The 16999-nt window shown below is 37.5% G+C and overlaps 1 protein-coding gene across 2 annotated transcripts in view; it reads left to right on the forward strand.

Annotated features, from left to right (window-relative positions):
* CPED1 (cadherin like and PC-esterase domain containing 1) overlaps positions 1-16999 on the forward strand; it is a gene marked incomplete at both ends in the record, with an annotated part of 313895 nt that overhangs the window by 103399 nt on the left and 193497 nt on the right. The gene's annotated exons all lie outside the window — the stretch shown is intronic.

The raw sequence follows: 16999 nt of genomic DNA on the forward strand, positions 1-16999 counted from the left end.
GGCTGCCTTTCTCTGACCTTTATGATTGTCAAGTCCCAAGGAGCAAAGATTGTATCGTTTTATTGCTGCAAGCAGAGATTTTCATTTAATAGGTGCAGGTTCAAAAATGAACTGGAAACAGCTTAATTCACTAGGGATCACAAAGGCTACATCTTTTTTTCTCTCTCAATTCATCTTCTTAGTTCAGTTCTTTGACCCATTGTAGAACTAGTTCTCAGCTGTGTTCTGTTTTTCTTGACTTTCCACTCATTCAAGAAAAATGTAGTCAGTGCAACAAAGGAAAATATAATTTTGCCCTTATGCTTTTTGCTTCATTTTTAGGAAGCATAATGCCTATTTCATTTCACCATTCAATACGGAATATTTGCTGAGTAAAAAACAACGCTCTCAAGGGTGCCTGACATAGTAGCCATGACATAAAGCATGATGAGAAAGTTTTCAAGGTAGAACTTAATAATAACCTCCAAAAAGTTTAGTTATAAGAGGTAATTCAGGTTAGCTCATTCGAAAATCAGGTCTAGTGAGAATATACTTGATAAATTTTAAGGAGTTTCTGATTTTACAGAAATAATTTTTCAGAGTGTAGTTAAGGGAAATGCACACATGCACTCTTTCAGTTTCTTCCCACTTCCTCTAATCTGTTTTCTGTACAATTATTTCTGTAAGATCAAAGATGCCTTCAAAGAACAAATACTACCCGATCCCTCTTATAGAAGGAATCTAAACTAGTCAAACTCACAGAAGCAGAGAATAGAATGGTAGTTACCAGGGGCTGGGGAAAGAGGGAAATAGGGTGGTGTTAGTCTAAGGGTCTAAAGTTTCAGTTATGCTAGATGAATAAATCCTGGAGATCGACTTACAGTATAGTGCCTATAGTTAATAATACTGAGATTTGCTAAGAGGATAGATTTTATTTTCTTATCACTAAATAAATAAATAGGGTGGGTGGAAACTTTTGAAGGGGATAGATATGTTTATGACTTGATTGTAGTGATGGTTTCATGGGTGTATACTTATCTCTAATCTCATCAAATTGTATGCATTAAATATGTACAGGTTTTTGTATTTTAATCATAAAAAATGGTATTAAAAAAAAGAAGGCACAAGTGCCTTTTATAGTTTTGAGAGATTTAAAAGTGACTGTACTTGATACTTCTCAGAATTTTTCTTACATAAACTACACTTTAAGTTTTGGAAAATCTTCCAACAGTGAAAAATTTTTTAATGGTATGTTTAAAAATTGTCAATTAAAAAACAGGTGAGCATGACAAAAGATGCAGATGTTACATTACTTAGTAAAATAGGTAACTGATATTTTAAGGAAATGGTGTTAATGACTTAGGTCTTAAGGGTCGTTTATTTTAAAGACAATCATCTCATCTCAATTATATCAGTATTAAGTGGTTTTTGATCATGAAAAAGTGGAATCTAATTTGATTGGTCTTTCATGTTATCTCCTACAAGTCTTCACAGTGGCTGTTTATATTTCCCTAAGAACCTTTAATTATTCCTCAGTTGCCCTTTTCTATTAAGTTGAATTGTATGCAATTGCTGACAATTGGCCATTTTTGACCTACAAAAAATTACAGTTTCATATGATTCAACCAAATAATTAGAACTCACATATAGAGAGATATGAGTCATAATCTTCTATTCATGTCACATTCATGTATTAGACAAATGTTTGTTGAGCAGAGACCCAAATCCCTGTCCTTGTAGAACTTGCAACATCTGTGTGTGCAAGCCTCCTCTCTTGTTTTATCTGTTTTTTTAATACATTTTATTGCCGTTTCCCACTTAATTATCCTTCCTCTCAAAGGCCATCATTATAATGATTTAATGTGTGTTTTTCTGTGCATATTCTTGTAAAATAAGCATTTTTATTTTGTTATGTATGCAAGTATCTTTAGCATATAAACTGTATTATATTAGATATTTTTTCCTTTTTCTTTTACTATATATATATATATATATATATATATATATATATATATATATATATATATATATATATATATGTATATTTGGCCGTGCAGCATGTGGGATCTTAGTTCCCTGACCAGGGATCAAACCATGCCCCCCCCCCCCCCGCAGTGGAAGCACGGAGTCTTAACAACTGGACTGCCAAGAAAGTCCCTCTGGCTATTTTTTAAAATGCAGCACTACGTATTTTTAGGAAGAAACCTTCACATTGCTATGTGTATATCTTCTGTTACTTTTTCACTGATTTGCAGTATTAGTGATATGTTTTCCCTTATAGTTTACCTCCCCACTGCTCCAGTGATAGACATCTGGATTGCTCCAGCTCTTGGCTAAAGCAAACAATACTTCAAATGCACAAATCCTTGTATCTGACTCTTTATGAACCTGCATATGATTCTCTGAAGAGTATATACCCAGAACTGGGATGGCTGGGGCATAAGATATAGGTTCATTTGATAGAATTAAATAATGCCAGCTCACCCTCCAAAATGCCTATGTCAGTTTCCATACCCCCATGTAGGCCAACATTTGACCTTTTCCAGCTGTGACAGGTAAAAAGTGTTATCTTGATCTTGCAAATAGCTCCATTTGTCCTCTCTCTGTTAACTTTATCATAGTGTTATTTTTTGATTAGAAATCTTCAATTCATTAATCAAATTACTTTCTCCATATGGTTCCTCTTTGGGGATTTAGTTTCAGAAATCCTTTCTTATCTCTAAGTCACAAAGGTGTGCTTCTCCATTTTTTTCTATTACCTTTATAATTTTCCCTGGACATATAAATATTTAATTCAATGAGAGATCACCTCTGATCCAGTTTTTTTCTTTTTTTCTAAATATTCCATTCTCACGGGCTAAAAACTCATCATTTCCTATGAATCTGACATCACTTTTGTTGTATAAGTTTCCATATGTATATGGAGCCGCCTCTGATGTCTCTGTTTGGTTCCAGTTGGCCCACTCTTTTTTATTATTTTGGCAGTATAAGTATGTCTTCATGCCTCACACGGGACATGCCTCTTGTCTACTTTTTGTTTTCAAGATTGTTAACTATGTGGTGGGCGCTTATTTCCTCATAAACATTTTAGAATATCAATTATACTTTAAAAATCCTACTGGATCCACCTCCTACAGTAATGGAAATAAAAACAAAAATAAGCAAATGGGACCTAATGAAACTTAAAAACTTTTGCAAAGCAAAGGAAACTACAAACAAGACGAAAAGACAACCCTCAGAATGGGAGAAAATATTTGCAAATGAATCAGCAGACAAAGGATTAATCTCAAAAATATATAAACAGCTCATGCAGCTCAATATTAAAAAAAAAAAAAATCAAAAAATGGGCAGGAGACGTAAATAGACATTTCTCCAAAGAAGGCATACAGATGGCCAAGAGACACATGAAAAGCGGCTCAACATCACTAATTATTAGAGAAATGCAAATCAAAACCACAATGAGGTATCACCTCACACCAGTTAGAGTGGGCATCATCAGCAAATCTACAAACAACAAATACTGGAGAGGGTGTGGAGAAAAGGGAGCCCTCTTGTACTGTTGGTGGGAATGTAAATTGATACAGCCACTATGGAGAACAGTATGGAGGTTCCTTAAAAAACTAAACATAGAATTACCATACGATCCAGCAACCCCACTATTGGGCATATACCCAGAGAAAACCATAATTCAAAAAGACACATGCACCCCAATGTTCATTGCAGCACTATTTACAATAGCTAAGTCATGGAAGCAACCTAAATGCCCATCGACAGACGAATGGATAAAGAAGATGTGGTACATATATACAATGGAATATTACTCAGCCATAAAAAGGAACAAAATTGGGTCATCTGTAGAGATGTGGATGGATCTAGAGACTGTCATACAGAGTGAAGTAAGTCACAAAGAGAAAAACAAATATTGTATATTAAAGCACATATGTGGAACTTAGAAAAATGGTACAGATGAACTGGTTTGCAGGGCAGAAATAGAGACACAGATGTAGAGAACAAACGTATGCACACCAAGGGGGGAAAGTGGCGGGGGTGGTGGTGGTGGTGGAATGAATTAGGAGATTGGGATTGATACATATACACTAATATGTATAAAATAGATAACTAATAAGAACCTGCTGTTTAAAAAAATAAATAAAATTCAAAAATTCAAAAAAAAAATCCTACTGGAATTTCAATATAATAGCATTGAATTTTTAGCTTAATTTTTTTTTTATTATTTATTTTTTATTTTTTTGCTTTATAACAAATTTAATCAGTTATACATATACATATGTTCCCATATCCCCTCCCTTTTGCGTCTCCCTCCCACCCTCCCTATCCCACCCCTCCAGGCGGTCACAAAGCACGGAGCTGATCTCCCTGTGCTATGCGGCTGCTTCCCACTAGCTATCTACTTTACGTTTGGTAGTGTATATATGTCCATGCCGCTCTTTCACTTTGTCACAGCTTACCCTTCCCCCTCCCCATATCCTCAAGTACATTCTCTAGTAGGTCTGTGTCTTTATTCCTGTCTTACCACTATGTTCTTCATGACATTTTTTTTTCTTAAATTCCATATATATGTGTCAGCATACAGTATTTGTCTTTCTCTTTCTGACTTACTTCACTCTGTATGACAGACTCTAGGTCCATCCACCTCATTACAAATAGCTCAATTTTATTTCTTTTTATGGCTGAGTAATATTCCATTGTATATATGTGCCACATCTTCTTTACCCATTCATCCGATGATGGACACTTAGGTTGTTTCCATCTCTGGGCTATTGTAAATAGGGCTGCTATGAACATTTTAGTACATGTCTCTTTTTGAATTATGGTTTTCTCAGGGTATATGCCCAGTAGTGGGATTGCTGGGTCATATGGTAGTTCTATTTGTAGTTTCTTAAGGAACCTCCATACCGTTCTCCATAGTGGCTGTACCAATTCACATTCCCACCAGCAGTGCAAGAGTGTTCCCTTTTTTCCACACCCTCTCCAGCATTTATTGTTTCTAGATTTTTGGATGATGGCCATTCTGACTGGTGTGAAATGATATCTCATTGTAGTTTTGATCTGCATTTCTCTAATGAGTAAAGATGTTGAGCATCCTTTCATATGTTTGTTGGCAGTCTATATATCTTCTGTGGAGAAATGTCTATTTAGGTCTTCTGCCCATTTTTGGATTGGGCTGTTTGTTTTTTTGTTATTGAGCTGCATGAGCTGCTTATAAATTTTGGAGATTAATCCTTTGTCAGTTGCATCATTTGCAAATATTTTCTCCCATTCTGAGGGTTCTCTTTTCGTCTTGTTTATGGTTTCCTTTGCTGTGCAAAAGCTTTTAAGTTTCATTAGGTCCCATGTGTTTATTTTTGTTTTTATTTCCATTTCTCTAGGAGGTGGGTCAAAAAGGATCTTGCTGTGATTCATGTCATAGAGTGTTCTGCCTATGTTTTCCTCTAAGAGTTTGATAGTGTCTGGCCTTACATTTAGGTCTTTAATCCATTTTGAGCTTATTTTTGTGTATGGTGTTAGGGAGTGATCTAATCTCATACTTTTACATGTCCGTATCCAGTTTTCCCAGCACCACTTATTGAAGAGACTGTCCTTTCTCCACTGTACATTCCTGCCTCCTTTATCAAAGATAAGGTGACCATATGTCCGTGGGTTTACCTCTGGGCTTTCTATCCTGTTCCATTGATCTATCTTTCTGTTTTTGTGCCAGTACCATACTGTCTTCATTACTGTAGCTTTGTAGTATAGTCTGAAGTCAGGGAGCCTGATTCCTCCAGCTCCATTTTTCGTTCTCAAGATTGCTTTGGCTATTCGGGGTCTTTTGTGTTTCCATACAAATTGTGAAATTTTTTGCTCTAGTTCTGTGAAAAACGCCAGTTGTAGTTTGATAGGGATTGCATTGAATCTGTAGATTGCTTTGGGTAGTAGAGTCATTTTCACAATGTTGATTCTTCCAATCCAAGAACATGGTACATCTCTCCATCTATTTGTATCATCTTTAATTTCTTTCATCAGTGTTGTATAATTTTCTGCACACAGGTCTTTTGTCTCCTTAGGTAGGTTTATTCCTAGATATTTTATTCTTTTTGTTGCAATGGTAAATGGGAGTGTTTTCTTGATTTCACTTTCAGATTTTTCATCATTAGTATATAGGAATGCCAGAGATTTCTGTGCATTAATTTTGTATCCTGCAACTTTACCAAATTCATTGATTAGCTCTAGTAGTTTTCTGGTAGCATCTTTAGGATTCTCTATGTATAGTATCATGTCATCTGCAAACAGTGACAGCTTTACTTCTTCTTTTCCGATTTGGATTCCTTTTATGTCCTTTTCTTCTCTGATTGCTGTGGCTAAAACTTCCAAAACTAGGTTGAATAAGAGTGGTGAGAGTGGGCAGCCTTGTCTTGTTCCTGACCTTAGTGGAAATGGTTTCAGTTTTTCACCATTGAGGACGATGCTGGCTGTGGGTTTGTCATATAATGCCTTTATTATGTTGAGGAAAGTTCCCTCTATGCCTACTTTCTGTAGGGTTTTTATCATAAATGGGTGTTGAATTTTGTCAAAAGCTTTCTCTGCATCTACTGAGATGATCATATGGTTTTTCTCCTTCAATTTGTTAATATGGTGTATCACGTTGATTGATTTGCGTATATTGAAGAATGCTTGCATTCCTGGAATAAACCCCACTTGATCGTGGTGTATGATCCTTTTAATGTGCTGTTGGATTCTGTTTGCTAGTATTTTGTTGAGGATTTTTGCATCTATGTTCATCAGTGATATTGGCCTGTAGTTTTCTTTCTTTGTGACATCCTTGTCTGGTTTTGGTATCAAGGTGATGGTGGCCTCGTAGAATGAGTTTGGGAGTGTTTCTCCCTCTGCTATATTTTGGAAGAGTTTGAGAAGGATAGGTGTTAGCTCTTCTCTAAATGCTTGATAGAATTCGCCTGTGAAGCCATCTGGTCCTGGGCTTTTGTTTGTTGGAAGATTTTTTATCACAGTTTCAATTTCAGTGCTTGTGATTGGTCTGTTCATATTTTCTATTTCTTCCTGATTCAGTCTTGGCAGGTTGTGCATTTCTAAGAATTTGTCCATTTCTTCCAGGTTGTCCATTTTATTGGCATAGAGTTGCTTATAGTAATCTCTCATGATCTTTTGTATTTCTGCAGTGTCAGTTGTTACTTCTCCTTCTTCATTTCTAATTCTATTGATTTGAGTCTTCTCCTTTTTTTTCTTGATGAGTGTGGCTAATGGTTTATCAATTTTGTTTATCTTCTCAAAGAACCAGCTTTTAGTTTTATTGATCTTTGCTATCGTTTCCTTCATTTCTTTTTCATTTATTTCTGATCTGATTTTTATGATTTCTTGCCTTCTGCTAACTTTGGGATGTTTTTGTTCTTCTTTCTCTAATTGCTTTAGGTGCAAGGTTAGGTTGTTTATTCGAGATGTTTCCTGTTTCTTAAGGTGGGGTTGTATTGCTATAAACTTCCCTCTTAGAACTGCTTTTGCTGCATCCCATAGGTTTTGGGTCGTCATGTCTCCATTGTCATTTGTTTCTAGGTATTTTTTAATTTCCTCTTTGATTTCTTCAGTGATCACTTCGTTATTAAGTAGTGTATTGTTTAGCCTCCATGTGTTTGTATTTTTTACAGCTCTTTTCCTGAAATTGATATCTAGTCTCATAGCATTGTGGTCAGAAAAGATACTTGATACAATTTCAATTTTCTTAAATTTACCAAGGCTTGATTTGTGACCCAAGATATGATCTATCCTGGAGAATGTTCCATGAGCACTTGAGAAAAATGTGTATTCTGTTGTTTTTGGATGGAATGTCCTATAAATATCAATTAAGTCCATCTTGTTTAATGTATCATTTAAAGCTTGTGTTTCCTTATTTATTTTCATTTTGGATGATCTGTCCATTGGTGAAAGTGGGGTGTTAAAGTCCCCTACTATGATTGTGTTACTGTCGATTTCTCCTTTTATGGCTGTTAGTATTTGCCTTATGTATTGAGGTGCTCCTATGTTTGGTGCATAAATATTTACAATTGTTATATCTTCTTCTTGGATCGACCCCTTGATCATTATGTAGTGTCCTTCTTTGTCTCTTCTAGTAGTCTTTATTTTAAAGTCTATTTTGTCTGATATGAGAATTGCTACTCCAGCTTTCTTTTGGTTTCCATTTGCATGGAATATCTTTTTCCATCCCCTTACTTTCAGTCTGTATGTGTCTCTAGGTCTGAAGTGGGTCTCTTGTAGACAGCATATATATGGGTCTTGTTTTTGTATCCATTCAGCCACTCTGTGTCTTTTGGTGGGAGCATTTAGTCCATTTACATTTAAGGTAATTATCGATATGTGTGTTCCTATTCCCATTTCCTTAATTGTTTTGGGTTCGTTATTGTAGGTCTTTTCCTTCTGTTGTGTTTCTTGCCTAGAGACGTTCCTTTAGCATTTGTTGTAAAGCTGGTTTGGTGGTGCTGAACTCTCTCAGCTTTTGCTTGTCTGTAAAGGTTTTAATTTCTCCATCAAATCTGAATGAGATCCTTGCTGGGTAGAGTAGTCTTGGTTGCAGGTTTTTCTCCTTCATCACTTTAATTATGTCCTGCCACTCCCTTCTGGCTTGTAGAGTTTCTGCTGAGAGATCACCTGTTAACCTGATGGGGATTCCCTTGTGAGTTACTTGTTGTTTTTGCCTTGCTGCTTTTAATATGATTTCTTTGTGTTTAATTTTTGACAGTTTGATTAATATGTGTCTTGGCGTATTTCTCCTTGGATTTCTTCTGTATGGGACTCTCTGTGCCTCCTGGACTTGATTAACTATTTCTTTTCCCATATTAGGGAAGTTTTCAACTATAATCTCTTCAAATATTTTCTCAGTCCCTTTCTTTTTCTCTTCTTTTTCTGGAACCCCTATAATTCGAATGTTGGTGCGTTTAATGTTGTCCCAGAGGTCTCTGAGACTGTCCTCTGTTCTTTTCATTCTTTTTTCTTTCTTTTGCTCTGCAGCAGTTATTTCCACTATTTTATCTTCCACCTCACTTATCCGTTCTTCTGCCTCAGTTATTCTGCTATTGATCCCATCTAGAGTATTTTTTATTTCATTTATTGTGTTTTTCATCGATGCTTGATTCATCTTTAGTTCTTCTAGGTCCTTGTTAACTGTTTCTTGCATTTTGTCTATTCTATTTCCAAGATTTTGGATCTGGGAAATAGAATCTTGGATCATCTTTACCATCATTATTCTGAATTCTTTTTCAGGTAGACTGCCTATTACCTCTTCATTTGTTAGGTCTGGTGGGTTTTTATCTTGCTCCTTCTCCTGCTGTGTGTTTTTCTGTCTTCTCATTTTGCTTATGTTACTGTGTTTGGGGTCTCCTTTTTGCAGGCTGCAGGTTCGTAGTTCCCGTTGTTTTTGGTGTCTGTCCCCAGTGGCTAAGGTTGTTTTAGTGGGTTGTGTAGGCTTCCTGGTGGAGGGGACTAGTGCCTGTGTTCTGGTGGATGAGGCTGGATCTTGTCTTTCTGGTGGTCAGGTCCACGTCTGGTGGTGTGTTTTGGGGTTTCTGCGGACTTTTTATGATTTTAGGCCACCTCTCTGCTAATGGGTGGCGTTGTGTTCCTGTCTTGCTAGTTGTTTGGCATAGGGTGTCCAGCACTGTAGCTTGCTGGTCATTGAGTGAAGCTGGGTGCTGGTGTTGAGATGGAGATCTCTGGAAGATTTTCGCCGTTTGATATTATGTGGAGCTGGGAGGTCTCTTGTGGACAGGTGTCCTGAGGTTGGCTCTCCCACCTCAGAGGCACAGCACTGACTCCTGGCTCCTCAATTTGGGATGATTTGTTGTCTATTCATGTATTCCACAGATGCAGGGTACATCAAGTTGATTATGGAGCTTTAATCCGCTGATTCTGAGGCTGCTGGGAGAGGTTTCCCTTTCTCTTCTTTGTTCTCACAGCTCCTGGGTCTCAGCTTTGGATTTGGCCCTGCCTCTGCGTGTAGGTCGCCGGAGGGCGTCTGTTCTTCGCTCAGACAGGACAGGGTTAAAGAGCAGCCTCTTCGGGGACTCTGGCTCACTCAGGCCGGGCGGGAGGGAGGGGCACGGAGTGCGGGGCGAGCCTGCAGCGGCAGAGGTCGGCGTGACGTTGCACCAGCCCGAGGCGCGCCGTGCGTTCTCCCAGGGAAGCCGCCCCTGGATCCCGAGAACCCGGCAGTGGCGGACTGCACAGGCTCCCGGAAGGGCGGTGTGGACAGTGACCTGCGCTCGCACACAGGCTTCTTGGCGGCGGCAGCAGCAGCCCCAGCGTCCCACGCCCGTCACTGGGCTCCGCGCTTTCAGTCGTGACTCGCGTCCGTCTGTGGAGCCCCTTTAAGCAGCGCTCCTAATCCCCTCTCCTCGCGCACCAGGAAACCAAGAGGGAAGAAAAAGTCTCTTGCCTCTTCGGCAGCTCCAGAGTTTTCCCGGACTCCTTTCCGGCTAGCTGTGGCACACTAGCCCCCTTCAGGCTGAGTTCTCGCCGCCAGCCCCAGTCCTCTCCCTGCGCTCTGACCGAAGCCCGAGCCTCAGCTTCCAGCGCCGCCCGCCTCGGCGGGCGAGCAGACAAGCCTCTCGGGCTGGTGAGTGCCGCTCGGCACCGCTCCTCTGTGCGGGAATCTCTCCGCTTTGCCCTACCCAGGTATGTGGGGAGTTTCTTGCCTTTTGGGAGGTCTGGGGTCTTCTGCCAGCGTTCAGTACGTGTTCTGTAGGAGTTGTTCCACGTGTAGCTGTATTTCTGGTGTATCCGTGGGGAGGAAGGTGATCTCCGCGTCTTACTCTTCCGCCATCTTACCCGGAAGTCTAGCTTAATTTTTGAAGAGTTGATTATTCATAATATTAAGTCTCTCCATTTATTCAGGTCACTTTATTTGTCCTTTATTAGAGTTTAATTTTTATTCCTCCACAGAGATCTTATATGGTCTTGCTTAAGTTTATTTCAAGATTCCCTAGAGGGCTTCCCTGGTGGCGCAGTGGTTGAGAGTCCGCCTGACGATGCAGGGGACACGGGTTCGTGCCCCGGTCTGGGAAGATCCCACATGCCGCGGAGCGGCTGGGCCCATGAGCCATGGCCGCTGAGCCTGCACATCCGGAGCCTGTGCTCCGCAAAGGGAGAGGCCACAGCAGTGAGAGGCCTGCGTACTGCAAAAAAAAAAAAAAAGAAAGAAAGAAACTAGTTTTTTGTTAATCTTTTTCATCATTTTGAAGTTGTTTTTCCCAGTTTTACAGATCTATGCCCTTATTTGTGTCATTTCTTGGCTTCTAGTGTTTTGTTTGTTTGCTCTATTGTTTCTTTATAGTTTCTTTATTTGAATGTTTGCCTCCTTTATGCTTAACATTTTTTGTTTCCTAGTAAAAATGGCTAAAGCTATATGTCCCTTTTATGTCCTGCTTTAGTCATGTCCCATAAATTTTGAATTATTTAATTTTAATTATTTTTTAATATTCCTTATGATTGCCTTGTTTAACTCAAGGTATTTAATAACATAGTATTCAGTTTATAAACAAAGGATTCTTTTTCAGCTATCCTTTTGTTATGAATTTCTAATATATTGCATTATTATCAGAGCACAAATCCTGTATGCTACTGCTATCTTGGAATTTATCCAGGCTTTCTTTTATTAATAATCTTTCTATTTAAAAAAAAACTTCTATGGACACTTGAAAAGAAAAACTCTACATGGTTATAGAAATTCTGTATATATTAATAGTTAAAGGCTCTCTTATTAATCATATTTTGCAGATACCTATTTTTTTCCTCTTGATCTGATAGTTGCTAAGTGGAATGTATTAAAATCTCCAACTACAGTTGTTGGTCTGTTTCTCCCTGCTATTCAGTGGGTCAACTATTTTGAAGTTATGTTGTTTGCTACCTGTTATTTATGATGGGTACAACTTCTTTCTCCATAGTTCCTTTAACCAGTATATATTAGCTTTCTTTTGTCTTAGGATACTTTAATTTCTATTTTAGTCAGATATTAAGATTGCTGTGAGTTTTCTTTTAGTTCATATATTTGTTTTACCATATGTATTTTTAATTTTACCCTTTCTACATGTCTTTGTAGTAAGTGTATTTTTAAATAGCCAATATAGTTTTGGAATTTATTGTTTTCATCCAATCTGAGAATCTTCATTTTTAATTTATGATTTTTAACTGATTTGCCTAGATTGTGACTACCATCTTATTTTTTAAATTTTTCAATGCATTCTTTTTGTTTTATTTAAAATATCCTTTCCTGCTTTTCACTGTAAAGATTGAATTTTCTTCTGTCAGCTTAAAAGTTATACATTCTTAATATAACATGCAATGGATATCCTTCATTTAAGACATACATTCATGTTTATTTTCTCCTATTAAGTTCTTAAATTTTTAATATCTCCCTCTGCCCCCTTATGACTAATATCCCTTGCTCTCTACACTACTTCCCCACACTGCAGTATAGATCTACAGTGTAGATTTTTAATTCTGGTTGAAATAATCACTTTTTGTTTTGTTTTGTTTTCTTAAAAAACCAAACTTTATCAAGGAATTTATCACCCTCACATCCCCTAAACTGTTCACAACATCCCCCTGGATTTGTTTCTTTTCTTATTTGTGTTTCCAGTTTGGGCCTGAAGTCTTTACTCTTTAATTCTGGGAAATTTGTTTCCATTATTTCTTGGAATATTTTTGCTCACTGTTTTTTCTTTCTTTCTTCTGTTGTCCAGATTTTGACCCCTTCCTTCATGTGCCGATACCCCTTAACTTGAGAACTATGCACATTTTTACTTATATCTATTGATTTCTTACTATTTTTCCTCTTGGTTCTTTTTAATGATCTTCTTTAATATTTCATTTTGCTACTATCTTCTATATTCTAGTATGAGTATATTAATCATGCTTATTTTAAATTCATAGCCCATTGGTTTTAGAAGTCCAATGTGCTACCCATTGCCACAGAACCCCTTGTCCTTTAGTTTTAGGAGCGTGATATATGGCATTTAGTTTGTTGCTTTTCTTTCCAGGTGGCTATACTTTTCATTTGTCCTCTCTTTTGTCCTTTGAGCTTAAGTTGTCCTGCAGATACTATTTATTCTCACCATTATCATATTGGGGGAAGGCCAGGTAAATCCAAAAGAGGTATGAGGATGAGTTCCAGGCATTGTAAAACCACTTTTGATCACTTCTCTCTGCTACTACGGTATCAGGTGACTTCCTTGGTCAGAATCTCACTCCCTAACCTCTTAGATAGAAAAGCCCTGGGAGGAGGCACTCCCCCTCATTATAATCCATCAAACTTGGGGCTTGAGAGAGAATAAGGTAGAGGAGTGAATGCCAGTTGTGATGTAATCCCACACGTCTCATCACCTCCTCATCTGAGCGGGACATTCAACAACCTGAATCCTGGGGTGGGTTTCACACCCTTAACAGGGAAGGAGCAGGCAGTGAATGTCCTACGGGACCACAGGGGGAGGCAGGAGGAAAACAAAAATGCTTTCCTCCAAACTGTCCCTTCAAAGAAACCTCTGGCAACATCCTCCTCAAACTCCAGCAATCCCTGCCCACTGCCACCACTGGCCAAACCAGTTCAAAATATCTTTCAAAATCAGTTTCACACAAGTTTTCATTTGCTCTTTAGTTAAATTCATACTTTAATTCTCATTTAACCTATAATAGTTCACCATCTTGATGGGAAACTGAAGCTCTTAGATAGTCCAAGTAATTGTTTTTAAGTTTTGTTTTGTTTTTTCTTTATTTAAGCACCACATCCCCCAACCCCAGTAGAAATGACCGGTAGAAATGATATCCTTTTTTTGTGATAGTTTTTATGTATTTCCTAAAGGAAAATCGTATGAAAAGAAAGCTCTTTGTGATTTAGTTTTCTTTAGATTTTCATGCTTTGTTCACTGCTTTGTTTGTTATTCATATCTTTGTCATGTCTGCAGGACAGATGCGAGCTGCAGTTGTAGCATGGGAAAGCATGCAGTTCTTGTCATTTTCATCCTCTCCTTGGGATTTGTCTTTTCAAGATCTTGCCTGATTATTCTGGACAGTACTGTTATCTGCTCTCAAAGGGAGGTAGTGCAGCTTCCTGGATTAATGTGCCAGAGAGCAATTATTTCCTTCTAGAGGAAGGAAATACTTGACGCTACAGATAGATTCAGAAAACAAGGGTCTATTTGTTTACCCAACTGAAGTACTTATAGCTTCAGTTAAAACAAATAGATTATACTTATCTGTTAAATCACTTAACCATTCTCCAAAATACAGCTACCTTGTGATATTTTTAGAAGTGAAAAAATACATAGAAACGGTTTTCAATGCTAATGTGGAGGACAGGACCAAAACCCACTTTAAAGACTAACCATGTGATATCAATGCTTTATTAAATACTGTTCTTAAATTTCCACAAAACATAATTTGTGTGTGTGTGTGTTTGTACTGAGTCCTGAATGCAAAGGCTAAATTACTCGGTTAAATCAGTAGTGATTTATGCACTGTGCAGTGAGGTAAGCCCACTAAACTGGTTATTGGTGGCCATTTATAGAACATTCTGGCAGCTAAAGGAGTATGAAAGTAATAACAGATATAACTATGAGCTCATTTATTTCCAATTATGTCTGCTGCTGAGATACTTTATGTACTATAGCTTTGGAGAGAGTTGAAAAATATCATTAATGCAAATTTGAGAAATAATGGAAATAGAAGCTTTATAAACTAAACTTTTCTAAAATCCCCTTCTGTACAGTAGAAATAATTTAAAATATAAGTGTTAGATGTTTCCAAAGAATGTTCACATTTAAAAGGGAAAGGGAGGTGGAGAAGAAAGAAAATTAATAGCAAATGCAACATTTGATTATTATATCCTTTGATCCAGTTTTAAAACCACCTTTTTTGCTGCTTGCTGTTAAGCAATGTCATTTTCTTGGTGAATATAATAAATTCAACTGCAAGCAATATTTTATTCAAACATTTCTTCCCTGAAAAAGCTCTCCATTCAATTATAAAACACTCCAGTTATACCTATGCATTGAAGAGTAGAACTCTTCCACAGACACTGTAACTATACCTTTCAGTCAAATACATCCATGGCTGTCTTTATATACAAGTCATATAGATTAGCTGCAAGAAATTTAAATTTGGTTCTTAGAGTAAAAAGTCACAAGTTATCCCCTCATCCATTGTAAAGTTATCCAGCAGAGAGGAAACTATAACTTCTTTATGATGTCTGGAGATTCTATATACTTGTGATCATAGCTGACTGCTTTGATGAAAATGTATTGCTGGAGTGATTTGTGACTTCTGGCAGGAAGACGTATCCAAAGCCTTATTTTCTCTAGTTGAGACATAACTTAAATGAATTTGTACTTTGATCAGCCATTCCATATTTGAAGATGTTCTTTTGTTGATATTTGATATTCAGAGGTTACATGAGGATAATTCCTTGAATGTAATCAGCTCTTGATAAATGCTTGGGTGGAATTCAATCAAAGATCATTTAAAATTGTTTAACCATGTGAAGAAATTGCCCAAGGATATTTAATCCCTAGCTGTTCTAATTCAGCCCTGTATTTTGCAATGATCTTCTAGTGGCTTTCCAGGAAATGTAATAGGCAGATGTCATCATCTGAATTTCTGGGCAGGGCCACTTTGATAGAAAAGGGAAAACACAGGACATTGCTGTCTTTGCTCACGTCAGTATCTATGAGAATCACCTCCAGTGGAAACCAAAGTTAAAGCAAGCTGCTGCCCAGTCTCTAAATCACAAGCTCTCTACCACCACTGCACTGGCCTTTGGGGGACCATTCTTCCATTTCCAGTGCCCACAGTTCCCTCTCATGTCGATGCAATCAGCAAAGGTGCACAGAGGAGAGAGTGAACCTTGGCAAAGAGTGGCATGTTGTTATTTACAAGGACCCCTATTAAAAGATGCATATGTCTCTTATTCAGTTTTGGAAACATGATACAGTTGTAGGGATAAAGTTAGCCTCATTTGTCGTCAATATTTATACAGTGCCTTTCATAATGTCAGGTGAGATAGCTCATATATTCTCAAAGTAAAAATGAGTAATGTCTTTCAAAGCAGGTATAAAGTTATGTTATAGTTTTTCAGCTTGAGGAAGTGTTCTTCTCCTGATCTTCATTTTACATCTAAAACTGCAGACTATGGAGCAGACCTTGTAAAAGACTTCTTCACTGAGCATCTGGCCCTTCTGGAGGCCCAGGAGATTTATGTCAGCTGTAGAAGGAATGTGAATAAAAGCCTGCTTCTGGGAGTTTGTAAAAAGAGTTGATGTATTACTTGGTCTACTCTTGCTTGGATTGAATTTAAAAATTGCATCAGGGTGTTCATTTTAAAGTATGATTTTATATAAATAGAAATTATAGATAACCAGAATAAAATTGAATAAACATGTGATGAGAACTGACTTACAATAAAAACCTAAATAATAATTGCAAAATAACACTTATCTAATCAGCCCATATTGGTGTTAAGTATTATTTCAGGTATATATTAGCTCTAGAAAAAGAATGATTATTTTGTAACTGCCCAGGATTTTAAAGTGCATAAATGCAAAATAATTTTATGCTGTTGATGGCATTGATGCTGCCCATGGCAACTTTTCTCTTGTGTTGAAAAATTTCCTTTATTCATTCATTTTATTCACTCATTCATTTCCATCTTTGTTCCATAAAAGGCTTTCGGGTAATTTTGTACATTAATTTATTCTTAACACTGAACCTGGATTATTAGCCTAAAAAAATTATTCATTAATCATAGTCATGTTTACTTGATCAAAAGTGATCATTTAAACACATGAACCTAAGCTTTCAGAACTGCAGGCAAAATCTGGAGAGTGCCAGGCACTCAAAAAATATATTTTTAAAAAAATTTACTTATTTATTTATTTTGGCTGTGTTGGGTCTTCGTTGCTGCACACGGGCTTTCTCTAGTTGCGTCGAGCAGGGGCTACTCTTCATTGCGGTGTGCGGGCTTCTCATT

The sequence above is a fragment of the Hyperoodon ampullatus genome (genome assembly GCF_949752795.1).
Source record: "Hyperoodon ampullatus genome assembly, chromosome: 9".
Lineage (NCBI taxonomy): Eukaryota > Metazoa > Chordata > Mammalia > Artiodactyla > Ziphiidae > Hyperoodon > Hyperoodon ampullatus.